Source organism: Thalassophryne amazonica, chromosome 13 (genome assembly GCF_902500255.1).
Source record: "Thalassophryne amazonica chromosome 13, fThaAma1.1, whole genome shotgun sequence".
In the NCBI taxonomy this organism is placed as follows: domain Eukaryota; kingdom Metazoa; phylum Chordata; class Actinopteri; order Batrachoidiformes; family Batrachoididae; genus Thalassophryne; species Thalassophryne amazonica.
Genome location: NC_047115.1, coordinates 77,117,823 through 77,143,848, shown reverse-complemented (window position 1 = coordinate 77,143,848; position 26,026 = coordinate 77,117,823). Strand labels below are relative to the sequence as shown.

General features: G+C 49.3%; 1 long non-coding RNA gene across 1 annotated transcript; it reads left to right on the top strand.

Moving 5' to 3' along the window:
* Positions 1-7,873: 7,873 nt before the first annotated feature.
* Positions 7,874-21,849, top strand: LOC117523775. The gene is made up of 3 exons (XR_004564617.1): positions 7,874-7,884; positions 11,769-11,773; positions 21,733-21,849. It is a non-coding gene; the product is annotated as an uncharacterized LOC117523775 (long non-coding RNA).
* The last annotated feature ends 4,177 nt before the right edge of the window (positions 21,850-26,026 follow it).

The window sequence follows — 26,026 nt, the reverse complement described above, 5'->3', positions numbered from 1 at the left end:
TGTTGAACGGCCAATGGAAGAACAGGGTGCACAGGCGCCCGCAGGAGGAATGATCGGTGAGTTGCAGCGGATCCTCACCGTTTTCACGGCTCGGTTGGATTTAATGACCGAGCAGAACGTCCTCCTTAACCGCAGGGTGGAGGCTCTCGCCGCGCAGGTGGAGGCGCGCCCTCAGGGCGCTGCTGCGGCTCTCCTTCCTGTCGACCCTGTGCGTAACAGTGACGTTCCACTGGTCGTTCAACGACCCCTCCCACCTTCCCCGGAAGCATACATAAGCCCTCCAGAGCCGTACGGAGGTTGTGTGGAGACGTGCACGGACTTCCTTATGCAGTGTTCTGTCATGTACGCGACTGATTCTAGCAAGATAGCTTATGTCATTAATCTGCTTCGCGGCAAGGCACGCGCTTGGGCTACAGCGCTTTGGGAGCAAAATTCACGGCTCCTTCTGACATATGATGGGTTTGTGAGGGAGTTCAGAACAGTGTTCGATCACCCAAATAGAGGAGAAACCGCTTCAGCCGTGCTGCTGTCAATGAGACAGGGGCGCCGGAGCGCAGCTGCTTATGCAGTCGACTTCCGCATCGCGGCTGCGAGGTCCGGCTGGAATAACACTGCCCTCCGCGCCGCCTTCGTAAACGGACTGTCGTTGGTCCTAAAGGAGCTCCTGGTGGCTAAGGACGAACCGCGGGATTTAGACGGGCTTATTGATCTCATTATACGATTAGACAATCGGTTAGAGGAACGCCGTCGGGAGCGAGGCGAAGGACGTGACCGGATACGCGCCGCCCCTCTCCCTTCCGGGTTCGAAAAGGGGCCGCCCTCCCCACGCTCCACAGCCGCAGCGCTTTGTGGGGCAACAGCTCCCCCTGTTGACGTTGTTAGGGAGACGCACAGGGCCAAAATGGGAAGGCTGATCCGTGGAGAGAGTTTTCTCTGCAGCTCAACAGAGCACACACAAAGAGACTGCCCCAAACGGCCAAAACGTCAACACTCGCCCTTAGAGACTGGGCTAAGGGGGGGTCAAGACATTCAAGTGAGACACACACAAATTGCCACACGACTCCCAGTCACAATCCTGAGCGGGGATTTAACCCTTCAAGCCCGAGCACTGGTGGACACGGGGTCAGAAGGGAATCTGCTAGACAGCAGATGGGCAAAGGAGGTAGGGCTCCCTCTGGTGGCGCTTCCTACGCCATTGCAGGTGCGGGCACTAGATGGCACCCTCCTCCCTTTACTCACACACAAGACACCACCAGTAACTCTGGTCTCCGGGAGGAGATTGAGTTTTTTGTAACTCCTGCCACCTCCCGCGTGATTTTGGGCATCCCATGGATGTTAAAACACAATCCCCGGATCGATTGGCCATCTGGGGTGGTGGTTCAGTGGAGCGAAACCTGCCATCGGGTGTGTTTAGGATCCTCGGTTCCTCCCGGTTCCCAGGCTAAGGAGGAGGTCAAAGTCCCGCCCAATCTGACGGCAGTGCCAGTTGAGTACCACGATCTTGCTGACGTCTTCAGCAAGGATCTGGCACTCACCCTTCCCCCGCACCGTCCGTACGATTGTGCCATTGATTTGGTTCCAGGCGCTGAGTTCCCGTCCAGCAGGCTGTACAACCTCTCACGACCTGAGCGCGAATCAATGGAGACCTACATCCGGGACTCATTAGCTGCTGGGCTGATCCGGAACTCCACCTCCCCGATGGGGGCAGGTTTCTTTTTTGTGGGCAAGAAAGATGGCGGACTTCGTCCATGTATTGATTACAGGGGGCTGAATGAGATTACGGTTCGCAACCGATACCCGTTGCCATTATTAGATTCCGTGTTCACCCCCCTGCATGGAGCCAAAATCTTTACTAAACTGGATCTTAGAAATGCGTATCACCTGGTTCGGATCCGGAAGGGAGACGAATGGAAGACGGCATTCAACACCCCATTAGGTCACTTTGAGTACCTGGTCATGCCGTTCGGCCTCACAAACGCCCCCGCGACGTTCCAAGCATTAGTTAATGATGTCTTGCGGGATTTCCTGCACCGATTCGTCTTCGTATATCTAGACGATATACTCATCTTTTCTCCGGATCCTGAGACTCATGTCCGGCATGTACGTCAGGTCCTGCAGCGGTTGTTGGAGAACCGGCTGTTTGTGAAGGGCGAGAAGTGTGAGTTCCACCGCACCTCTTTGTCCTTCCTGGGGTTTATCATCTCCCCCAACTCCGTCGCTCCTGATCCGGCCAAGGTTGCGGTGGTGAGAGACTGGCCCCAACCCACCAGCCGTAGGAAGCTGCAACAGTTCCTCGGCTTTGCTAATTTCTACAGGAGGTTCATTAAGGGCTACAGTCAGGTAGTTAGCCCCCTGACAGCCCTGACCTCACCAAAAGTTCCCTTCACCTGGTCGGATCGTTGCGATGCCGCGTTCAAGGAGTTGAAATGGCGCTTCTCGTCTGCACCCGTTCTGGTGCAGCCCGATCCTAGTCGCCAGTTAGTGGTTGAAGTGGACGCCTCGGACTCAGGGATAGGAGCTGTGCTTTCCCAGAGCGGGAAGACCGATAAGGTCCTTCACCCGTGTGCCTACTTTTCCCGCAGGTTGACCCCGGCCGAACGGAACTATGACGTCGGCAATCGAGAACTCCTTGCGGTGAAAGAGGCTCTTGAAGAGTGGAGACATCTGTTGGAGGGAACGTCCGTTCCATTCACGGTTTTCACTGAACACCGGAACCTGGAGTATATCAGGACCGCCAAGCGGCTGAATCCCAGGCAAGCCCGCTGGTCACTGTTCTTCGGCCGTTTTGACTTCCGGATCACCTACCGTCCCGGGACCAAGAACCAGAGATCGGATGCCTTGTCCCGGGTACATGAAGATGAAGTCAAAACGGAGTTGTCGGATCCACCGGAACCCATCATCCCGGAGTCCACTATCGTGGCCACCCTCACCTGGGACGTAGAGAGAACCGTCCGGGAGGCCCTGGCACGAAGCCCGGACCCCGGAACTGGGCCGAAGAACAGTCTTTACGTCCCACCAGAAGCTAGGGCTGCAGTCCTGGACTTCTGTCATGGCTCTAAGCTCTCCTGTCATCCAGGGGTGCGAAGAACCGTGGCAGTTGTCCGGCAGCGCTTCTGGTGGGCGTCCCTAGAGGCCGACGTCCGGGATTATATCCAGGCCTGCACCACCTGCGCCAGGGGCAAGGCTGACCATCGTAGGGCTTCGGGTCTGCTCCAGCCGCTGCCCGTGCCCCATCGCCCCTGGTCCCACATCGGCCTGGATTTTGTCACGGGTCTCCCGCCGTCCCAGGGCAACACCACCATCTTCACGATAGTGGACCGATTCTCCAAGGCGGCCCACTTCGTGGCCCTCCCGAAGCTCCCGACGGCCCAGGAGACAGCGGACCTCCTGGTTCACCATGTCGTCCGGCTGCATGGGATCCCAACAGACATTGTCTCAGATCGCGGTCCCCAGTTCTCCTCGCACGTCTGGAGGAGCTTCTGCCGGGAACTGGGGGCCACGGTGAGTCTCTCATCCGGGTACCATCCCCAGACCAACGGGCAAGCAGAACGGGCCAATCAGGAGATGGAGCAGGCCCTGCGTTGCGTGACAGCCGCGCACCCGGCGGCCTGGAGTACCCATCTGGCCTGGATCGAGTATGCCCATAACAGCCAGGTGTCGTCAGCCACCGGCCTCTCCCCTTTCGAGGTATGTCTGGGGTACCAACCGCCTTTGTTTCCAGTGGTTGAGGGAGAGGTCGGTGTGCCCTCGGTCCAGGCCCACCTACAGAAGTGCCGTCGGGTGTGGCGTGCCGCCCGTTCTGCCTTGCTGAGGGCCCGGATGAGGTCAAAGGCCGATGCAGACCGTCGGCGGACCCCGGCCCCTGCGTATCGGCCAGGGCAGGAGGTGTGGTTGTCGACAAAGGACATCCCCCTCAAAGTGGACTCCCCCAAGTTACAGGACCGTTACATCGGTCCCTTCAAAATCCAGAAGGTCATCAGTCCAGCCGCAGGGAGGCTTCAGCTGCCGGCCTCACTGCGGATCCATCCTGTATTTCACGTGTCCCGAATCAAACCACATCACACCTCACCCCTCTGTACTCCGGGTCCGGCACCGCCTCCTGCCCGGATCATCGATGGCGAGCCGGCTTGGACTGTGCGCCGGCTTTTGGATGTCCGTAGGATGGGCCGGGGCTTCCAGTATTTGGTGGACTGGGAGGGGTACGGACCTGAAGAACGCTCCTGGGTGAAGAGGAGCTTCATTCTGGACCCGGCCCTCCTGGCCGATTTCTACCGCCGCCACCTGGACAAGCCTGGTCGGGCGCCAGGAGGCGCCCGTTGAGGGGGGGGTCCTGTTGTGTGGGCCGCTGAAGAGGAGGTACTGCTGGCCCACCACCACCAGAGGGCACCCTGCCTGGAGTGCGGGCTCCAGGCACCAGAGGGCGCTGCCGCCTCACAGGAGCAGCCGGGGTGACAGCTGACACTCATCACCTGTGACAGCTGTCACCACTCATCTGATCTGCATCGGTATATCAGCAAGATGTCATCTCCACCTCTTTGCCGAGATATCGTTCTACCTGAAAGGTAATATCCTCAGCCTGACTGCTTGATAGAAAGCCCTTTTTGTGATTTTTGTGAGTGATAACAGACTTTTTCTCCAACGAGAGGTGGAGGTAGCTTCCCTGCTGTGTAGATTGCTGGGTGCAGATGCACCCACGTTTAATTGTGTTTTTGTTCCTCGCCAGCAGTACCAGGTCCGACACGCGGAGGCAGTGGCCACCTGGGAGTTCGGGACTTGGCGGCTCCAGTATTCCCGGGGTCTGGTGGCGGAGGAAATCGTGTGGTTCCGGTTCTGCTTTGGACAGGCGTCTCCTATCTTCGAGCCTGCCCACACGACACCTTGTAATTTGACCTCTGATCTATTGTGTAATCTGTTGTGTTTGTTGTGCACGTTCGCAACAGTAAAGTGTTGTTATTTGACCTATTCCATTGTCCGTTCATTTGCGCCCCCTGTTGTGGGTCCGTGTACTTACACTCTCCCAACAGTTCCCTCTCTTCTCCCCTGGCTCCAGCCATGTGAGCCGTACGTTGTCGGCGTTGCTGGAGTGGTGCAGTTTGGTTATGCTGGGCATTTCCCAGGTAACCTCTGCGCCGTATGCCATCAGCGTAGCTGAGGTTAGGGGCAGTTTCCACTGCGCTGAGGGGGTGGGGTTGGGGTTGTTTTGTTTGTATGTTTTTTTTCCCCCCCAGTTTCCGCCCTCAGGGTGTGACTATGGTTTCCCCTGGGGGGGAAAGGGCGGTGGGTCCATCTAGCCGTGGACGGCCGGTGCTGGGTCTTAGTCATGAGGGGGGGCGTCTCCTGGGGTTTGATGGAACGGTCCTCTGGGAGGCGCTGGGAGTCCCCGTGGGTGACTTTGGATCCCAGAGGGACCTCAGCTGTGGTTATTACTCCTGGAGCTGGCGGGATGTCCTCTGGGGGGTGTTGGTCCCTACATGTCGTCCGGGGGGGTTAGCGTTTTTTTTTTTTGTTTGTTTGCAAGCTTAAGTTTGGGTTGTGTTTTTTCTTTTCTCCTCTTCCCGGGGTTTGATGGGACGGTCCTCTGGGGAGGGGGGGATGGTATGGTTGTTTGTGTTTGTCTTTTTTTTGTTTTATGACTAAGCAGACTTTAACACACAGTCGGAAGAAGGCTGAGTGCACAGGTTCAAGAACTCCTGGCCAAAATTATGCAAAGTGAACAACTAAAGCAAGAGTCGACAGGAATGAACGCAAAGGTGGAGACTCTAACAGGTTTGCTAAATGAAACAGAGGGCAAGACCATTAAAGTCAACAAAGGATGTCTCTGCACTGGATTGTCAGCTGCGGAGCAGTCTGCTGCAGACAGGCTCAGGGTGGGAAAGGATGAGCTCCAGGATGAGAGTGATGGTCTCGGCACGGAGTTTCCTGTTGACAGAGAAGAGGCGGTTGGAAGCGTGTGTTATCCAGCTGAGGGAAGAGCTGGAGAGGCTCAACATTGAGATGATCAATGACTGCATGAAGAAATTAACATTGCAGGTGGAGCAGCTGATGATGGAGCTGTCGTCAGAGCACAGTAACGCACAGCTCCTGGAGACGGGCCTTTCCCAGCTGGATCGTCAGCACAAGGAGCCGAAACTGAAGCTGCAGGAGGTGTTTTTTGTTCCCAGCCAACATTCCAGCCATGGTCCCTGGAGGGGGGCTTTGTTTTTTCTAGCCCAGGTCCGTGTGGTCGCCGGGAGGCTTCCCGTGAGGGTGGGGTACTGTTGTGGGCTGGGGTGTTTGGCTGGCTTGGTTTTTGTTTTCTGTTTCTCCCACCAGGTGGTATGCATTCAGGACTGAGTGGCTGAGCATTAGGACCTCACCCTGAACACCTGAGGCTTGTTTTCACGTGCAGGTCATCAGGACTCACAGCTGTGGTGTATTTTGTCTTGATCAGAGATTGCTGCATTTAAATCTTGAATGCACAGTGTGTGATTGCCAGAGACCCGACCTTGTGAGCAGACGTGTGAGATCGACGTCAGGAGAACAATCTCACCATCACGGACGCAGAGACCGCTCCAGGTTTGACGCCACAGTCTGTGAAGGAGGATTGGGTGAGGTCTCACGCTCTTCAGCACACTTCCTGAGGTAATTTGGTTTTGGTGACTTTTATGAAGTAATGACAGTGGATTTGGTGTCCCTCACACCTTGTGTTGGTGAGCTGTCATGTTATGCTAATTGTCTAATCAGCTTCTGCTGCAGTGGAGATTTGAACTGAGTTGTTCTGTGCCTGCAGGGTGAGAAGTTGATGTATAGATTTAAGCCAGGAAGTGTTTGCTGATTGCGTGCACCTTTGAGTTGTGTCTCTCTGTGTGGAGTTGGACTCACCTCATGTTTTCTTTCTTCACAGACTCGGTTTGTCGCGGCCACCTGGGGGGTGTCGGCAGGGTCCCTGGTTCCGAACTGCTGTGGCTCCGGACCGTTTGCGCTGTTGAGAGCGCGCCGTGTTTCCACCTCACCAGACAGCGGACTTTTTAGTTGTTTAGCACTTCACCCACTGTTATGTTTATTAAATTCTGTTATCCTTTGAACCGTGCTCTGCTTATTTTATGCTGGGTCCTTTCAAATGCTGGGTCGGTGCTCCGACCGCGTCCGAAACATAACAGTTGGGATGGTTTTCTTGGAGTTGTTCTCATCCTCTAAACATGGTAAGTGGAGTTGATTCCAAAAAGCTCTATTCTGGTCTCATCTGACCACATGACCTTCTCCCATGCCTCCTCTGGATCATCCAGATGGTCACTGGTGAACTTCAAACGGGTCTGGACATGTGCTGGCTTGAGCAGGGGGACCTTGCTGCCCTGCAGGATTTTAAACCATGACAGCATCATGTGTTACTAATGTAATCTTTGTGACTGTGGTCCCAACTCTCTTCAGGTCATTGACCAGGTCCTCCTGTGTAGTTCTGAGCTTTCTCAGAATCATCCTTACCCCACAAAGTGAGATCTTGCATGGAATCCCAGACTGAGGGAGATTGACAGTCATCTTGTGTTTCTTAAACTTTCTAATAAATAATCATAACAGTTGTCTTCTGCCAAGCTGCTTGCCTGTTGTCCTGTGGTCCATCCCAGCCTTCTGCAGGTCTACAGTTTTGTCCCTGGTGTCCTTAGACAGCTCTTTGGTCTTGGCTATGGTGGACAGGTTGGAGTGTGATTGATTGAGTGTGTGAACAGGTGTCATTTATACAGCTAACAACTTCAAACAGGTGCAATTAATACAGGTGAAGAATGCAGAATAAAATGTTCTGGCATGTCCAGCTCATGCACAATCACAATCGGATATTCACACGACTGGAAAGCAACCGGAATCCGTCTGAAAATGACCTGAAAGCCGTCCTGTGAGACCAACACCGAGGTGGTTTTGTCCCGCGTAATGAACGGCTCCGTGGCGCGTCCCTCCGCTTTTCTTTCCATGAAAAAAACTCCTGTAACGGTGGAATGTACTGAAAAAGTGCTGATGTCCACATCTTCTGCCTTTTTGTGAAAGTCAGACGAGGTCCCGGATCAACAAAGCTTTCACGTTGGAAATGATCTGGTTGTTCCAGCGGGGTGTCAGCCTGTCGATGGGGGCTGGGAGCGCGCCGCGCTCTCAGGACTTGTGGGCAGTCTCTCACAGTTGTGGGCAGGTCTCTCACAGTTTCTGGAAAAAAATTGATACAGCAAAGCTCCAAATCGTTCAGACATTTATTCGCAACAAAAATCCGCCGAGAGGGTGGACCACACCTCACTCAAAGCCTGCTCACAGGCGAATGACGCAACCGACAGGCATGAAAAAACTCACGCATGCGCACGAGGGTTCAAGCTTGTCTGATGCAATCACACGTGATTCAAATCCATATGGTTTTTTTAAAAAAATAATAAGGTCGGATACTTTTCTAATAGACCTCGTATATAGTTTGTTTGTCTATATGTGGCCCTGTGATAGACTGGCATCATGTCCAGGGTGTATCCTGCCTCACACCCCATGACTGCTGGGATAGGCTCCAGCCACATGTGACCCTAAATTGGAGTAAGAGTATAGAAAACTAGTGTGCTGCCCGTGGGGATCCACAGGCAGCACACAAGGTTGGTAATAAATTATACAAAGTTTCTATAATGAGTTGAAGTGGCATGTGAGTCCGCAATGTTTTTAGAACCTGAGATATCAACAATTTTTAGATGAAGTACTCAGTGTAATTAATTACATATTTTTTATGTTGTTTTTCTGTCTTAATGTATTTATACATTGTTTAGGTTCTTCATATACACATTATTATCATCACTGTTATCATCAGTATTATTATTGTTGTATTTTTTTTTATTATTACTTTTAATTTTTCATTTGATTTTTAAATTAGTGCAGCGGATAACTGAAAAAAAGCTTCAAATGGTGATGCAAGCACCAAATTTGGCACACATACTCCTTAGACATTACTCTTTAAAAATGCCAGGTACCCATGTGAACTTTCAATAGGCGGCCAAGAAGGGGTCAATTGAAGTATTACACAGGGGTCAAAATTTAAAAATGCTCCAATCATATTGAAAGGTATTCCATATTATTTGATTAAGATATAAGATATAAGATTATAAGATTCCAAAAAGGTATAGTTTGGACTATCTGTGAATGAATGGTCTGGTGTTATGGGGTAAAAACAGCAAGAACACTGAGAAAGGTCAATTTCAGTTTGTACAAGGGTCAAAAGTTAAAGTTGCTCCAATTTTGGTAAAAAGTGGTGCAAATTACTGGTTGAGCTAATAGGATTAATAAATGGAATAGTTTTGACTGTGTTGCGTGCTTGGTTTGCAAAGTAAAGGTTAAACAATATCAGCATCCATTGGATTCTATGACATGACATATGCTACCCTGTAACATGATAACTAAGCATGATACATGATGCAAACTATTCCTTTTTAAAACCATATTCACCCAACTAATAATTTGCATCACTTTTTACCAAAATTGGAGCAACTTTAACTTTTGACCCCTGTACAAATTGAAATTGACCTTTGTCACTGTTCTTGCTTTTTATACCCCATAACTCCGGAACATTCATTCACAGATAGTCCAAACTATACAATTTTGGAATCTTTATGATCAGACAAATAATATGGAATACCTTTCAATATGATTGGAGCATTTTTAAATTTTGACCCCTGTGTAATACTTCAATTGACCCCTTCTTGGCCGCCTATTGAAAGTTCACGTGGGTACCTGGCATTTTTAAAAGAGTAATGTCTAAGGAGTATGTGTGCCAAATTTGGCGCTTGCATCACCATTTGAAGGATCCCTCAGTAAATATTCACTTATCTGCTGCACTAAATGGACCACAACAGAAATAAATGTTTTCACTTTCTTGTGTCATCCATGTATTATAAATGTACAATTATATTAAGTACTTACATTAAATTTACGCGCACACACGCTTTTAATGTATAGATGATTTATCGCCCCCTGCTGGAATGGTATGTGAGTCCAGAATGTAATTAGCAATGCCCATTGTTCAGTGTTGTTAGCTAATATCCATAGTTTCTCCAAAAATATTAATCCTATCAACGTTCCGTTTTGGCAGGGTTCATCCTTGACCCAAAATACATAAGCCTGTTGTGAAAGTGTAGTGACACGGACCCACAACAGGGGGCGCAAATGAACGGCCAATAGATGAGCCAAAAAGTAACAATTTAATGTTGTGAAATGTGCACAACGAATATACAGACAATCTCAATATAATTACAGTCAATCCACAAAGGTGACGTGTGGGCAGGCTCGAGGATAGAAGACGTCCGTCCTGAGAAGAGCCGGAACCACACGATTTCTGCCACCACCGAACCTGGTGAATACTGGAGCTGCCAAGTCCCGAATTCCCAGGTGATCACCGTCCCCGACTGTCGGATCTGGTACTGCTGGCGAGAACAAAGACAGTCAAGTGTGGGTGTGTGTACACCCAGTAACAACAGCGGTGGGAATGCCACCTCCACCTCTCACTCAATAACTTGCAGAGTACTGAAGATTCCTCAGGGAAAAGAGTGCCTTCTAGAACGGCTGAGGATATTACCTCCAATGAAGTATGATATCTCGGCAACGAGGTGGAGATGACGTCTGGTCTTTATGGAGTGAGATGATGTTGAGTAGATGGGTGACAGCTGTCAAGAGGTAATGAGTGACAGCTGTCACCCCCGGCTGTGTCCATGGCGGCAGCGCCCTCTCGTGCCTGAAGCCCGCACTTCAGGCAGGGCGCCCACTGGTGGTGGGCCAGCAGTACCTCCTCTTCTGGCGGCCCACACACAACAGGACCCCCCCCTTGGCTTGTTGGGGTGTCGACGGTAGAAGTCGGCCAGGAGGGCCGGATCCAGGATGAAGCTCCTCTTCACCCAGGAGTGTTCCTCGGGTCCATACCCCTCCCAGTCCACCAAGTACTGGAACCCCCGGCCCATCCGACAGACGTCCAGGAGCCGGCGCACCGTCCAAGCCGGCTCCCCGTCGATGATCCAAGCAGGAGGCGGCGCCGGTCCGGGAGCACAGAGGGGTGAGGTGTGGTGAGGTTTGATACGTGACACGTGGAAAACCGGGTGGATCCGCAGTGAAGCCGGGAGGTGGAGCTTCACTGCGGCAGGACTGAGGACTTTGAGGATCTTGAAGGGGCCAATGTACCTGTCCTGAAGTTTCGGGGAGTCCACCTGGAGGGGGATGTCCTTCGTGGAAAGCCACACCTCCTGCCCGGGCTGGTAAGCAGGGGCCGGTGGTCTGCATGGGTCTTCGCCCTCGTCCGGGCCTTCAACAAGGCAGAACGGGCGGAGCGCCACACCCGATGGCACTTCCGCAGGTGGGCCTGGACCGAGGGCACACCGACCTCTCCCTCCACCATGGGAAACAACGGGGGCTGATACCCCAAACACACCTCAAATGGGGAGAGGCCGGTGGCAGAAGACACCTGGCTGTTATGCGCATACTCGATCCAGGCCAGATGGTTACTCCAGGCCGTCGGGTGCGCGGATGTGACGCAGCGGAGGGTCTGTTCCAGTTCCTGGTTGGCCCGCTCTGCCTGTCCGTTCGTCTGTGGATGGTACCCGGATGAGAGGCTCACGGTGGTCCCCAGTTCCCTGCAGAAGCTCCTCCAGACGTGTGAGGAGAACTGGGGACCACGATCTGAGACGATGTCGGAGGGTATCCCATGCAGACGGACGACGTGGTGGACCAGGAGGTCTGCTGTCTCCTGGGCTGTTGGGAGCTTCGGGAGGGCCACGAAGTGGGCCGCCTTGGAGAATCGGTCCACTATGGTGAAGATGGCGGTGTTGCCCTGGGACGGCGGGAGGCCCGTGACGAAATCCAGGCCGATGTGGGACCAGGGGCGATGAGGCACCGGCAGCGGCTGGAGGAGTCCTTGGGCCTTTTTATGTACTGCCTTGCCCCTGGCACAGGTGGTGCAGGCCTGGATATATTCCCGGACGTCGGCCTCCATAGATGCCCACCAGAAGCGCTGCCGGACAACTGCCACGGTCCTTCGCACCCCTGGATGACAGGAGAGCTTGGAACCGTGACAGAAGTCCAAGACTGCAGCTCTGGCCTCTGGTGGGACGTACAGACGGTTTTTCGGACCGGTTCCGGGGTCCGGGCTCCGTGCCAGGGCCTCCCGGACGGTCTTCTCCACGTCCCAGGTGAGGGTGGCCACGATAGTGGACTCCGGAATGATGGGCACCGGTGGATCCGACAGCACCGTTTTGACTTCGTCTTCGTGTACCCGGGACAAGGCATCCGATCTCTGGTTCTTGGTCCCGGGGCGATAGGTGATCCGGAAGTCAAAACGTCCGAAGAACAGTGACCAGCGGGCTTGCCTGGGGTTCAGCCGCTTGGCGGTCCTGATATACTCCAGGTTCCGATGGTCAGTGAAAACCGTGAAGGGCACAGACGCTCCCTCCAACAAGTGTCTCCACTCCTCAAGAGCCTCTTTCACCGCAAGGAGTTCTCGATTGCCGACGTCATAGTTCCGTTCAGCCGGGGTCAACCTGCGTGAAAAGTAGGCACACGGGTGAAGAACCTTATCGGTCTCTCCGCTCTGGGATAGCACGGCTCCTATCCCTGAGTCAGAGGCGTCCACTTCAACCACGAACTGGCGGCTAGGGTCGGGCTGCACCAAAACTGGCGCAGTAGAGAACCGTCGTTTCAACTCCTTGAACGCGGCTTCGCACCGATCCGACCAGGTGAAGGGGACTTTTGGAGAGGTCAGGGCTGTCAGGGGGCTAACTACCTGACTGTAGCCCTTAATGAGCCTCCTATAGAAGTTAGCAAAGCCGAGGAACTGTTGCAGCTTCCTACGGCTTGTTGGTTGGGGCCATTCTCTCACCGCCGCAACCTTGGCCGGATCAGGGGCGACGGAGTTAGAGGAGATGATAAACCCCAAGAAGGACAAAGACGTGCGGTGAAACCCGCACTTCTCGCCCTTCACAAACAGTCGGTTCTCTAATAACCGCTGCAGGACCTGACATACATGCTGGACATGGGTCTCAGGATCCGGAGAAAAGATGAGAATATCGTCCAGATATACGAAGACGAATCGGTGCAGGAAGTCCCGCAAGACGTCATTAACCAAGGCTTGGAACGTCGCGGGGGCGTTGGTGAGGCCGAACGGCATGACCAGGTACTCAAAGTGACCTAACGGGGTGTTAAATGCCGTCTTCCATTCGTCTCCCTTCCAGATCCGAACCAGGTGATACGCATTTCTAAGATCCAGTTTAGTAAAGATTTTGGCTCCATGCAGGGGGGTGAACACGGAATCCAACAATGGCAACGGGTATCGGTTGTGAACCGTAATCTCATTCAGCCCCCTGTAATCAATGCATGGACGGAATCCGCCATCTTTCTTGCCCACAAAAAAGAAACCTGCCCCCATCAGGGAGGTGGAGTTCCGGATCAACCCGGCAGCTAATGAGTCCCGGATGTAGGTCTCCATTGATTCGCGCTCAGGTCGTGAGAGGTTGTACAGCCTGCTGGACGGGAACTCAGCGCCTGGAACCAAATCAATGGCACAATCGTACGGACGGTGCGGGGGAAGGGTGAGTGCCTGATCCTTGCTGAAGACGTCAGCAAGATCGTGGTACTCAACCGGCACTGCCGTCAGATTAGGAGGGACTTTGACCTCCTCCTTAGCCTGTAAACCGGGAGGAACCGAGGATCCTAAACACACCCGATGGCAGGTTTCGCTCCACTGAACCACCACCCCAGATGGCCAATCAATCCGGGGATTGTGCTTCAACATCCATGGGAAGCCCAAATTCACGCGGGAGGTAGAAGGAGTTACAAAAAACTCAATCTCCTCCCGATGGTTTCCAGACACCACCAGAGTTACTGGTTGTGTCTTGTGTGTGATTAAAGGGAGGAGGGTGCCATCTAGTGCCCGCACCTGCACTGGCGAAGGAAGCGCCACCAGAGGGAGCCCTACCTCCCTTGCCCATCTGCTGTCTAGCAGATTCCCTTCTGACCCCGTGTCCACCAGTGCTGGGGCTTGAAGGGTTAAATCCCCGCTCAGGATTGTGACTGGGAGTCGTGTGGCAATCTGTGTGTGTCTCACTTGAATGTTTTGACCCCCCCTTAGCCCAGTCTCTAAGGGCGAGTGTTGTCGTTTTGGCCATTTGGGGCAGTTTCTCTGTATGTGCTCCTTTGAGCTGCAGAAAAAACACTCCCCGCGGATCAGCCTCCTCATTTTGGCCCTGTGCATTTCCCTAACAACGTCAGCAGGGGGAGCTGTTGCCCCACAGAGCGCTGCGGCTGTGGACCGTGGGGAGGGCGGCCCCTTTTCGAACCCGGAAGGGAGAGGGGCGGCGCGTATCTGGCCACGTCCATCGCCTCGCTCCCGACGGCGTTCCTCCAACCGATTGTCTAACCGTATAACGAGATCGATAAGCCCATCTAAATCCCGCGGTTCGTCCTTAGCTACCAGCTGCTCCTTCAGGACCAACGACAGTCCGTTTATGAAGGCGGCGCGGAGCGCAACGTCATTCCAGCGGGTCCTCGCAGCCGCGATGCGGAAGTTGACTGCATAAGCGGCTGCGCTCTCGCGTCCCTGTCTCATTGACAGCAGCACAGTTGAAGCGGTCTCTCCTCTGTTAGGGTGATCAAACACTGTTCTGAACTCCCCCACAAACCCAGTGTATGCTGATAACAACCGTGAATTCTGTTCCCAGAGCACCGTAGCCCAGGCGCGTGCCTTACCCCGAAGCAGAGCAATCACATAAGCTATTTTACTAGCATCTGACGTGTACATGACGGGACGTTGTGCGAAGACGAGCGAACACTGCATAAGAAAGTCCGCGCACGTCTCCACACAACCTCCGTACGGCTCAGGAGGGCTTATGTATGCTTCAGGGGATGGTGGGAGGGGTTGTTGAACCACCACTGGAACGTTCATATCCTGCACAGGGTCAGCAGGAGGAGGAGCTGCAGCAGCGCCCTGAGCGCTCGCCGCCATCTGTGCGGAGAGAGCCTCCACCCTGCGGTTCAGGAGGATGTTTTGCTCGGTCATTTGATCCAACCGAGCCGTAAAGGCGGTGAGAATGTGCTGCAGCTCACCAATTACGCCTCCTGCAGACGCCTGCGCTCCCTGCTCTCCCATTGGTCGTTCAACAGCCGGGTGACGCCCCTCGGAGTCCATGACGCTGGCCGAGATATCCTGTTGTGAAAGTGTAGTGTGACACGGACCCACAACAGGGGGCGCAAATGAACGGCCAATAGATGAGCCAAAAAGTAACAATTTAATGTTGTGAAATGTGCACAACAAATATACAGACAATCTCAATATAATTACAGTCAATCCACAAAGGTGACGTGTGGGCAGGCTCGAGGATAGAAGACGTCCGTCCTGAGAAGAGCCGGAACCACACGATTTCCGTCAGGCAGGGCGCCCACTGGTGGTGGGCCAGCAGTACCTCCTCTTCTGGCAGCCCACACACAACATAAGCCTACCAAACAGCAAATGTCACCTCTCCCCAGTTTGTCTGTGATCGAAGCCATACACATGCATACATGCATACAGAGGCCACATATATATATATATATATATATATATATATATATATATATATATATATATATATATATATATATATATATATATATAGTGTGTACTCAAGTTGGCTGCTTTTGGGGGCCCAGCGTCCCACGTTAGTGGTAGAATGTTTCTCTTGGATGTAATGAAAGTTAAATGTGTAAAGTTTTCTACTGAAGGTGTCAATTTTCATAATGCTAACTGTAGGTTGTCAACTCTGTTTTTAAAAGGGAGAGAGCCACGACAGTTATTTACCTTTCCTCATTGGTAACAGCTATTTTGTTTTATGTAGCTGTATATTTGTGGGAATGTGACAGTTTGTGGCTGTTTCTGCAAAAATTGGGATCAATGGGGCATTTTGTGAGTGCACTGAGACTGCACTGGAAATTTCCAGAAAGGACACAGTTTTGTGTCAGGGATAAGGGGTCAAAATACATAAGCATACCAAAGGGCAAATGTCAGCTCTCCCCAGTTTGTCTGTGATCAAAGCCATACGCACGCACAGAGAGGCCACTTGGCTATTATAATATCGATAAAAATTTTAATCCCTTTCATTTTTGCCATCTGACTCCTTAATCTTTTCATAAATTTTCAGTTGAACTTGAAAGTACTTACTTTTTAAGCTTTGTGCAAATAAAACTGATTCATTAAAAATTTCAAAATACAAGAGGAACTCTAAAAATACTAAAGTAAAATCCAGTTGTAATATCCAATTTACACCACCTAATAATCATACTAGTACAACACTTAACCAGCATTAAATAATTAAAATTTTAAAAACGTAAAGGAGACCCTTGGCTGTAATTATTTAGCTCAGTGGGGCTTTGGAATAAGTGCCCCTAATTTTGGTGATTTTTAAAAATGCTCAGCGAAAAAATGCCTAGCTTTAATTGTGATTTAGTCCAAGAAAGAAAGAAGTCGATGCAAATTTAAAGTTTTTTTTTTTTTGAAAGCTCAAATTATTCTCTTTCACAATGGGTGTCCTCAAGTTTGAGCTATCTCACTTCCTTCAGGATGAAAAATAAGGTTGAAAATATATAATTTTTGCATAAACTGCACAAAATGTTCGCATGCTTGATGACATCATAAGGGGCTTGAGCACCTTTCTCAATCACCCCAGCAAATGATTATCTTTTAGATGTGGGATTACAAAAGGCCGTGTCTATTATGGCTCTTGAGTATGAAGCTGTTGGGGAAAGTGTAGTGACACGGACCCACAACAGGGGGCGCAAATGAACGGTCAATAGATGAGCCAAAAGGTAACAATTTAATGTTGTGAATGTGCACAACGAATATACAGACAATCTCAGAATCTGATAGCAGTCAATACACAAAGGTGACGTGTGGGCAGGCTCGAGGATAGAAGACGTCTGTCCTGAGAAGAGCCGGAACCACACGATTTCCGCCGCCACCGAACCTGGTGAATACTGGAGCCGCCAAGTCCCGAATTCCCAGGTGATCACTGTCCCTGACTGTCGGATCTGGTACTGCTGGCGAGGAGCACAAACAGTGAGATGTGGGTGTGTACACACCCAGTAACAAAAACAGTCAGAAGGTGGAAAGTCACCTTCACCTCTAATCACACACTCGTGCAGCTCCTGTTAACCACTTATCTGGTTTGGGTGTGAAGCGAAGCCGTTGCTGCTCACACCGAACGCCAATCCAGCAGATAAGGCACACAACAGGAAAGCGGCTGCAAAAAGAGTTCAGACTATGACACAGTTTTCAGTACAGCAGAGAGTTACCTTCCCAGGTAGATGATATCTCGGCAGCGAGGTGGAGATGACATCCGGCTTTTATGGAGTGATGACATGACGGGTGACAGCTGTCATGAGTTGATGTGTGACAGCTGTCACTCCCGGTTGTGTCCTTGGTGGCAGCGCCCTCTCGTGCCTGAAGCCCGCACTTCAGGCAGGGCGCCCTCTGGTGGTGGGCCAGCAGTACCTCCTCTTCTGGCGGCCCACACAACAGAAGCATTACAATATGGGTCATTTTGCTATTACCCCCCCCCCCCGTATGTATCAATGTAGACGTGTATCTAGCATCTAACATTGATCAAGCTACAGTATATATAGCACCTTGGCAGAGTTTTTTTAACTGATTAACTGAACTGAGATCTTAATTAACTCCATAATTGTCTCAGAAAGGGGGTCAGAGCCCATGCCAGGGCCCAAATCTTGACTTTTTACTGTCTGCTTTCAGAAAAGATCAAACTCAATGAACATTTTCTCACCATTTATCATCTGAGTATTTGTAATGGATTTATTCTTTCTCCTTCAACAATCAGACATCATGATTTTTAGAGTGGAGTGTAATTTGTGTGTATTAATGACATCATGACTCATTGGATCATTCCCAGGGATTGGAAACAGGACTGAAATATTATTTCTTTCTTAAGGCCTGGGTTTCATCCATGTTCTAATCTGTCTGGAACATTTTCACTCTCACACAAAGCTGTCCTGTGTCACATCATTAAAGTTATAGTAGGTAACATTCATTTTATTCAGTGATGAATCAGTTTTCCAAGTCCACAACAAGAAGTTCACAACAAGAAAAAAGAAGAAAGGAAAAAAAAAACATGCAGCAGAAAATTTCAATGTGAGGCTGTTGTGGCTGCACTTGAATGATCATATGGTTGTTTTCTTTTAAAAGATTTTCATATATTCTTAAATTAGAACATATATATATATATATATACACGAGGTCTGTTAGAAAAGTATTGGACCTTTTTATTTTTTTCAAAAACCTGATGGATTTGAATCACGTGTGCTTGCATGAGCCAACCTTCAACCTTCGTGCGCATGCGTGAGTTTTTTTTCAAGCCTGTCAGTTGCGTCATTTGCTTGTAAGCAGCCTTTGTGTGAGGATGGGTGGAGTCTCTCATCGTTTTTTCTTTGCAAGGAAATGGCGGAACGACTGGAGCAGCACGACTGCATCAAATTTTGCCAGAAACTGGGCCAGGTGGAAACCATTCGGATTATTCAGATGGCTTTCGGTGACGATCCTATGGTCATCACACAGATTAAGGAGTGATACAACCGGTATAAAGATGACCGCACAACAGTGGAGAGCGAACCGCACTCCGGGCAGCCATCAACATGCTGAAATGACCAGATCATTTCCAAAGTGCACCATGCCCAGCTCGTCCACAATTTCTTGGATACTCACACGACTGAAAAGTCACCGAAAGCCGTCTGAATCTTCCGAATGGTGCAAGAGCTGGGCATGTCACAACATGTCCTGTGAGGCTTCAACACGGTGCCGCTTTTGCTGCGCCATCAGCTTCGTGCCGATGAATTTCGCTGCAACTCTTTTCATGGCAAAATCATCTGTCACAGTGGAATGTGCCGAAAAACTACTGATGTCCACCTCTTCCATAATTTCTCGGATAGTCACACAACGGTCCCACATCACCACAGAGTTCACTTTGGAAATGATCTGGTCATTTCAGCATGTTGATGGCCGCTGGAGCGCGGTGCACTCTCCACCGTTGTGCGGCCGTCTTTAATCCGGTTGTACCGCTCCTTAATCTGTGTGAGCCGTCTGAATAATCCGAATGGTTTCCACCTGGCTGTCGCCCAGTTTCTGGCAAAATTTGATGCAGTCGCACTGCTCCAGTCGTTCCACCATTTCCTTGCAAAGAAAAAACGACGAGCGACTCCACCCATCCTCACACAAAGCTGTTTACAAGCAAATGAGGCAACCGACAGCCTTGAATAAAATCACGCATGCGCACGAAGGTTCAAGGTTGGCTCATGCAAGCACACGTGATTCAAATCCATCAGGTTTTTGAAAAAAATAAAAAGGTCCGATACTTTTGTAACAGACCTCGCATATACAGTTGCAGTTTTGCCCACCGACAAAGAATAGAGAGGTCTGTATTTTTTATCGTAGGTACACTTCAACTGTGAGAGACAGAATCTAATAAAAGATCCAGTCAATCACATTGTATGATTTCTATATAATAAATTTTCATTTTATTGCATGAAATAAGTATTTGATCCCCTAGAAAAACAGAGCTTAACAATTGGTACAGAAACATTTGTCTGCCATTACAGAGGTCAGATATTTCCTGTAGTTCTTGAGCAAGTTTTCACACACTGCAACAGGGATTTTGGTCCACTCCTCCATACAGATCTTCTCCAAATCTTTCAGGTTTGGAAATACACAATATAAATACCAGACATACTGATCAATACTGATTTACTGGCTAGTATTGTTCCTCTCATTCTCATTCCTGTCCTCTGTCTTCCTGTTACTCCTCCTCTCCCTGAGTGAGAAGTTGTAGTCTGATGGCCTGAGGGTCAAAGGAGTTTTTCAGTCTGTTGGTCCTGCACTTGGGAAGGAGTAGTCTGTGGCTGAAAAGGCTCCTCTGGTTACTGATGACAGTGTGCAGAGGGTGACTGGCATCGTCCATAATGTCCAGCTGTGTGTCCAGTGTTCTCTTCTCTGCCACTGTCATCAGAGAGTCCAGCTTCGTGCCAACCACAGAGCCAGCCTGCCTGATCTGTTTGTCCAGCTTGGATGTGTTCTTCTTGTATGTGCTGCCCCCCAGGACACCATGGTGTAAAAAGGACGCTGGCTGCTACAGACTGGTAGAACATCCACAGGAGTTTCCTGCAGATGTTAAACAACCACAGCCTCCTCAGTAAGTACAGCCTGCTCTGTCTCTTCCTGTACAGGTGGTTGGTGTGGGTTGTCCAGTCCAGTTTGCTGTCCAGCCACAGCCCGAAGTACTTCTAGGAATCTATGAAGACAAGTGCAGTAAACCTTTCCTCTCCAACTAAAGCACCTAAGTTGCTGGTTTCCATAACCCCGTCCAAAACCAGTCCATGTGTGCACCGAACAGTGTCAGAGCCAGAACACATTTTTGATGAATGCCAGTTTTGCCAGAGTCTGCCCCCACTCTGTATAGCACTCACAGTATCTGTGTACCAGCTACTTACGATGTCAAGCAACTTCTTGGGAACACACAAATTCTCAGGTTGTCCAAGAGTGCAGACCAATCAATGAATGAAAGGCTTTGTGAAAATTAGTATAAGCTACATAGAAGCATAGCTGATATTCATGCTTCCTTCTATGAGTGCTTGTGGAATGTGGTTCATGGTTGACTTCTTTGGGCATGAACCCAGATTGCTCTGACCTCTGAGCAGCAAGAAGGTGGCACTGAATCCTATAAAGATTGCAAACACCTTCCCTGGCACAGAGAGCAGTGTAGTTGTTGCAATCCATGCAGTCGTCCTTTCCAGATTGGAACAACAAGTCCTTTTTTCTAGCCAGTATAGATGATACCCATCTCTCAGACTGAAACAAAAATTGTTTGCAGTGCCTGAAGAACAGCATGTCCACCCACACTGATACGCTCAGGTCGAGTGCAGCACATCCCTGGAGCGATCCCTGCCCTCAGCTCTTTCACAGCCTTTACAATCTCACCATCATTCAGTCAGTTGAAGTTGACTGGAGGATCAGCTACAAGAACCCTGACAGTGGAGATGTCTATCATCTCAGCAGGAGGATTAGTCCTACACAAATGCTCAAAGTAGATGGTTCAACATGACAGTACAGCAGAGGCATCTGTGATGACTGAACATCCTTCCGTGATAACTGCAGTCAGACATGTCAGGGTTTGGATTTTTTGCACTGGGACATGTTTATTCTGTTCTTTTTAGTTATTTTTTGGATTGGTTTTGTTATATGTGAGTTCTCTTGCTGGTCTTTTTCTGCTTGGATTTTTTCTGTCCCTATCTTTCATGTCTATCTCTTGGTGTTTGATGGTGGATGTTGCACTCTGTCTGGCCACACCCTTGTTCTGGTGCTTTCCACACACCTGTTCCTACTGTGTAGCTCATCACCTGGGTGTATATAAGCTTCACTGGTTGCACTAGTTCCTCGCCAGATTAATGCATCTTGTGCCATCCTTCCACCTCTGTACTTGTGTTTTTTCTCATCCTGCCTGCCTCGTCATATTTTTGATCACCTGCCTGTTTACCTGCCCATGCCATTCACCTGATGATTTTGGTACTGTTGCTTCTTTTGGACTGCCTTCACGTGAACCGAGCCCAGCTAAGTCATTCAGTAAACCGTTTTAAACTCCAGAGCTTTGTCTGAGTCCTGCATTTGTGTCCAGCCATTCCTGACCATCAAGCCTGATAAGACAAGGTGTAGGTTTGAGTCTGGTATGGCTGCAGACTCCCGTCTCATAATGCTCGTCTCATGACGCTCATTTGGCGAACTGAAGCCACGCCACCTGCGCTCTTACATTTCAAAATAACATCTCCTTTTCTCAAGACTGTAAATGGTTTCTCAGAGGAGCGTTACTTAAACTAAGTTGCAGTTTGCGTGTCTTGGGGTACAACAGCAAGTCTCCAGGGTCCAAAATCTTTGTCAAACTTCATCAAAGGAGATGGCGGCATCACACGTAAATTCCCAGAGGGTTTTTTTTAACTAACCATCTAGAAATGGTTAACAGAATTCACAAGTAAAATGACTGTTTACAACAAAAACAATATTAACACCATGCTCATGAATAGTATTATATATATATATATATATATATATATATATATATATATATATATATATATATATATATATATAATGAGGAAAATAAGTATTTGAAAACCCTGCGATTTTGCAAGTTCTCCCACTTAGAAATCATGGAGGGGTCTGCAATTTTCATCTTAGGTGCATGTCTACTGTGAAAGACATGAGCTAAAAAAAAAATAAATCTGTAAATCACAATGAATGATTTTTTAATAATTTATTTCTATGTTACTGCTGCAAATAAGTATTTGATCCCCTACCAACCAGCAAGAATTCTGGCTCACACAGACCTTTTAATTTTCTTTAAGAAGCCCTCTTATTCTGCACACTTTACCTGTATTAACTGCACCTGTTTGAACTTGTTACCTGTATAAAAGACATCTGTTCACACACTCAATCAATCACACTCCAACCTGTCCACCATAGCCAAGACCAAAGAGCTGTCTAAGGACATCAGGGACAAAACTGTAGACCTGCACAAGGCTGGGATGGACTACAGGACAACAGGCAAGCAGCTTGGTAGAAGACAACAAATGTTATGATTATATATTAGAAAGTTTAAGAAACACAAGATGACTGTAAATCTCCCTCGGTCTGGGATTTCATGCAAGATCTCACTTTGTGGGGTAAGGATGATTCTGAGAAAGCTCAGAACTACACAGGAGGACCTGGTCAATGACCTGAAGAGAGCTGGGACCAGTGTCACAAAGATTACATTAGTAACACATGATGCTGTCATGGTTTAAAATCCTGCAGGGCAGCAAGGTCCCCCTACTCAAGCCAGCACATGTTCAGGCCCGTTTGAAGTTCACCAGTGACCATCTGGATGATCCAGAGGAGGCATGGGAGAAGGTCATGTGGTCAGATGAGACCAGAATAGGGCTTTTTGGAATCAACTCCACTTACCATGTTTAGAGGATGAGAACAACCCCAAGAAAACCATCCCAACCGTGAAGCATGGGGGTGGAAACATCATACTCTGGGCGTGCTCTTCTGCAAAGGGGACAGGACGACTGCACCGTATTGAAGGGAGGATGGATGGGGTCATGTATTGTGAGATTTTGGCAAACAACCTCCTTCCCTCAGTAAGAGCATTGAAGATGGGTCATGGCTGCGTCTTCCAGCATGACAATGACCCCAAACACACAGCCAGGGCAACTAAGGAGGAGTTCCGTAAGAAGCATTTCAAGGTCCTGGAGTGGCCTGGCCAGTCTCCAGACCTGAACTCAATAGAAATCTTTGGAGGGAGCTGAAACTCCAAACCTGAAAGATCTAGAGAAGATCTGTATGGAGGAATGGACCAAAATCCCTGCTGCAGTGTGTGCAAACCTGGTGAAAAACTACAGAAAACGTTTGACCTCTGTAACTGCAAACAAAGGCTACTGTACCAAATATTAACATTGATTTTCACAGGTGTTCAAATACTTATTTGCAGCAGTAACATATAAATAAATTATTAAAAAATCATACATTGTGATTTCCAGATTTTTTTTTTTTTTTAGATTATGTCTCTCACAGTGGACATGCACCTAAGATGAAAATTTCAGACCCCTCCATGATTTCTAAGTGGGAGAACTTGCAAAATCTCAGGGTGTTCAAATACTTATTTTCCTCACTATATATATATATATACACACGAGGGGGTGTCGTAAAGTTTTAATTATGGCCATGAAATGAACGAGTCAGAAACTTTTTATTTGTGGTCCTTAAGACTTCTCTACGTATACATATGTAGTCACTGTCCAGAGTCACACATTCCTTCCATCGTTTCTTGACCTTCCGCACGCCACCGTTGTAGAAGTCCTCAGATTGCGTTGAAAACCACTGTTCCACCTCTTGAATGATGCAGACCAGGCCCCACGAGGGGGCGTTTGGGGTCGACGCCCCCTCACATCATCAACCCCGCCCCCTCGGATGTGAGAGTTATCGAAAAATAAAAAGAAAAAAGAAATACTGGAAAATATAGCAAAGTTATTCAATAATATCACGTATTTAACAAATAAACCAAATTAATTAACTAAAGTAATTAATTTTAAAACAAACGGATATGGCGTGTGTCTGTGTTCAAGCAAGTTGATAGGTTGAGGGTTGCGCTTGTCAGTGTGGCAGAGGGCAACGATCCTGAGTCCAGCGATTATGGCAAGGTGGACGAACGTGCTCGATGCTCGATTTATTCAAGCAGTGTCAGAGCTGGTGTTCCTGGGATTCATGAAGTCCACTAAGCAAAAGGCAGATCATGCAGCACAACTCACTTGGGGAGGGTGTTAATGCTGCGTTTACACATAACGACAAGTCACGAATGCCACGAAGTACACATTCTTGGCCGCTGATCACGAATGTGATGATTCGGGGCAGAGGCGTCAGGTGTCCTCAGGAACTGCTGCAACCTGTTACCACACGTTACGATTAATGGCCCGTGTTGCTGGAGAATTATCAGGAACCATTACGCACAGTCAAGAATAGTGTTCCGTGTTGTTGCGCGCTATTGCGCGTAACAGCGCATCGTTAAGTTCTGTCATGGTGTGAACAACGTGAATTGTCTCCACACACACCAATATTCATCCAACTGAATTCAGATCGTTCCAGTTTTTCAGAAGAACTTTGTGACTGCATGCGTAGTTGGGCTCTGTGCCATGGAGTGGCGCACATGCCCAATTGTGCTGTGTTTGCGCTTGTGATGGAGGGCTGTATGTGGGGTTTATCTACTGTCTTGTGTCATTTCTCAGATCAGTTGTTGGTTTGGTTTTGTGGTATGCAGGAGATCACTTGACCAAGGGTCTATACGTTCAAATAATAATTAAAAAAATACTGTCATCACTCTTTACTCTTACTCAGTGAGTCTCTTACAACGGTGTAGCCTAAATACATGAGCTTTCCAGGAGCACACCCAATTCATTACGCACTCTCAGAGGCACGTTCCCTCCGGTGTGCACTTTTTTTTGGGGGGGGGGGGGCGCGACCCGGACCCCTGTGATAAACTCATTGCCCCCATCGCCGGGCTTGGAATGACGTCATCTGTGTCATCAAATCACCGACCCTGCAGTGGATTTTTCATCTCTGGGAACAAGAAAAAGTCGCTTGGGGCGAGATCAGGAGAATAGGGCGGATGCGGCAAGATTTCTAGTCACATTGCCTTGCTTTCACAACCGCAGCTTCAGATGAGTGAGCAGGTGCATTGTTGGCAAGAAGATAGACTCCTTTGGTGAGCATACTGCGTCATTTCTTCTTCAGAGCATCAAGCAACTTGTTCAGAACTTGTGCAGTAGTATGGGCTTGTGATGATCTGACCCTTTGCAAGGTAGTCTGTGAGGATGACTCCACAACAGTCCCAAAAAACCAAAAGCATGACCTTCCCTGTGGACTTCTGCACCTTAGTCTTCTTGGGGGGAGGGGATGTGGTGTGCTTCCTCTCCTTGCTCATCTCTTTGGTCTCTGGATCATACAGATAGATCCAACTTTCGTCCATAGTTACCAGACAGCCAAAGAAAATCTCTTCATCCTGCTTCCAAAGAGTCAATATCTGCCTCGACATGTCTAGGCATGTTTGCCTTTGGAGAGGAGTCAGTAAGCATGGAACCCAGCGTGCTGATACCTTAGACATGTGCAGTTCATCGTGAATAATTTTCCACACACTGCTGTAACTAAGACCAGTCTCATGCATGATCACGTGGATGGTTACTCATCGATCTTCCAGGATAAGATCCTCCACGTTCTTCACTGTGGCCGCACTGTCCATGAGTGATGGTCGTCCAGTTCTTGGCTTGTCTCTGAGGGACATGTGGCCAGTTTGGAAATTCCTTTTCCATGTCACAACAGTGTCATATGATGGGCAATCATCACCATAAACAGCCTTCATTTTTCATCATGGATTTGCACTGTAACCCTTCAAATGCAGGAACTTAATCATGCTGCAAGCCTAGCTTGTATAGCATGTTGCCC